Consider the following 2396-nt stretch of genomic DNA (forward strand, 5'->3'; position numbering starts at 1 on the left):
TTGTTACATACATATTGACCAAATTAAACATAAAAAAATAAGTGCTTTAACATGTCTTGCTAACAAGGTAAAAATTGTCACAAGACAGAAGCGTGTGTAAATAAATATACACATAGGTAAAAATACATATGAATTAATATAAAGATAAAATGAATTTTATTATCAAAATGTAAAAAAAAAAAAAAAAACTTGTTACTAGAAGGGTCTAACATTCTGATTCGCCCAGTATTCTTTCACTATGACTCATTCTAGAAGCTCAAGCCTAAAGCAGATAACACAATCATGAAAAAGAAAATGTTTTCCATAGCAGTTTCTTCAAGGCTCCCTTCATGTCCCTGTTCCTCAGGCTGCAGATAAATGGGTTCATCACTGGAGGGACAACAGTGTACATCACTGAGGCTACTGCAATCTTCTTGGAAGAATGAGTAACTGCAGAACTAATATGCACACCAAAAGCTGTCCCATAGAATAAGGAAACCACTGAGAGGTGAGACCCACAGGTGGAGAAAGCTTTATACATTCCACCAGCTGATGGTATTCTCAGAATGAAAGAAGTAATTTTAATGTAAGAGCAAATAATCCCAAGGAGAGGAGCACCACCCAGTATACTAGTTAGTAAATATACCAGGATGTTATTGACAAGAGTATTAGAGCAGGCAAGTTTGATGACCTGAGCAAGATCACAGAAGAAGTGAGGCATTTCCCTGTCTGTGCAGAAGGACAGACTTAGTATCATCAGACTGTGGAGCAGGGCATCCATCAAACTAATGAACAAGGAGAGTAGAATCAGCAGGCCACAGAGGTAAGAGTTCATGATGACTGTGTACCTCAGTGGTTGGCAGATGGCCACATAGCAGTCATAGGCCATTGCTGCAAGGAGAAAATTTTCCATGCCTGCAAATATCATGACAAAGCACACACCTGGGTGAGGCAGCCTGTGTAACTGACGGATTTGCTCTGTGTCTGGATGTTCATCAGCATCCTGGGGACCGTGGTGGTGCTGAAACAGATGTCAGTGAAGGACAAGTTGGAGAGGAAAAAGTACATGGGGGTGTGGAGGTGGGAGTGTGAGCCGATGGCCAGGATAATGAGTAGGTTCCCCAACACAGTGACGAGGTACATGGTCAGGAACAGTCCGAAGAGGAAGGGCTGCAGTTCTGAATCTTCTGAGAGCCCCAGGAGGGAGAATGCTGCTACAGCAGTTTGGTTTTCTGATGTCATGTTGTTGACGAGTCTGATGATGGAAGTGATAGGAAAGAGATCTACAAAGATTGCTTATTTTAGAGAAATTCTGACATTTGTATTGTGAAATGAAGTGAATACTACAAATATTTTTTCTTTCTGTCTCCTTCCCTCTCCCACTCTTCTCTTCATCTGTCTCTGTCCCATCCACTCTACCTTCCTCCCCTCTTCTGTTTTCTGTCACATCTGTTATCATATCACCAAAAACATTTCCATCTGAATAAAGACCCAAGTGGTCTCCTTGATTTTGTTCTTGTTGTGTGCCTTGAGTGATATCAGACTAATAACAGCCCTATAGGACAGAGTAGAACTGCCCCTAGGGTTTTTCAAGAAGGAGCTAGAAGATTTCAACTGCTGACCTTTTAGTTAGCAGCCAAACTCTTAAACATTATGCTACCAGGGCTCTTTGCTTTAAAAGTCTTCAAGTCTCTGACCACATAGGTAGTATCTATGTGTTTATTGAATACTGTTAATCAACATTGTGCCCAGTAATAAGAATGAAATAGAAAAAAATACATGGTTTTTACCTTTGGAATTTTCCAAAGCCTTCAAACTAGCAGAAAAACAAATTCTACATCCATGTTTTAGAGCAATGTTTCTCAAACTGCTTTTCATCAGAATTAGCTGAAGGGCTTTCTGAGCCTCCACAGAGTATAGGCTTCAGAATTTGGAGTCTAAGCCTCTAAATTTGTTCTTTCTAACAAATTCTCAAATGCTATTGCTGATGGCCTGGGACCACCCTTTGAGGTCCACTCTTCTAGAACATCAACCATTATGGCCCATGTACAATCAGCTCATCTGCAGGGAGGAACAGATGTGGTGCACTTCATGAGGAGATGGGGACCTGGCTCACCAGGCTCTGCAGAGGGACTTGGGGAGGAGTTCAAGCCCTTGACTCAATCATTTTCAGGTGTTCCTCAAAATTATACCTTTCAATTTTTTTATTTCCATTTAAAGTCCCATCATTTAAGTTCTTATTCCTTGTTATTATTGTTCTAATTAATAGCAGTATTATTAGAATGTATAATAATAAATATCATAATTGTCAAGAACTGCTGCCATTACTACTACTAACACTTACTTAGTCCTGACTATTTCAGGAAGTTTTCAGGATTTGCTGTATTTATCCTCACAACAGAGATGTGAATTAGGAG

The 2396-nt window shown here is 39.9% G+C and overlaps 1 pseudogene; it reads right to left on the reverse strand.

Moving 5' to 3' along the window:
• Positions 1–207: 207 nt before the first annotated feature.
• On the reverse strand, positions 208–1488 carry LOC100666711 (olfactory receptor 7G2-like; annotated as a pseudogene).
• Between the last annotated feature and the right edge of the window lie 908 nt (positions 1489–2396).

This window comes from Loxodonta africana, chromosome 3, assembly GCF_030014295.1.
Source record: "Loxodonta africana isolate mLoxAfr1 chromosome 3, mLoxAfr1.hap2, whole genome shotgun sequence".
Classification (NCBI taxonomy): domain Eukaryota; kingdom Metazoa; phylum Chordata; class Mammalia; order Proboscidea; family Elephantidae; genus Loxodonta; species Loxodonta africana.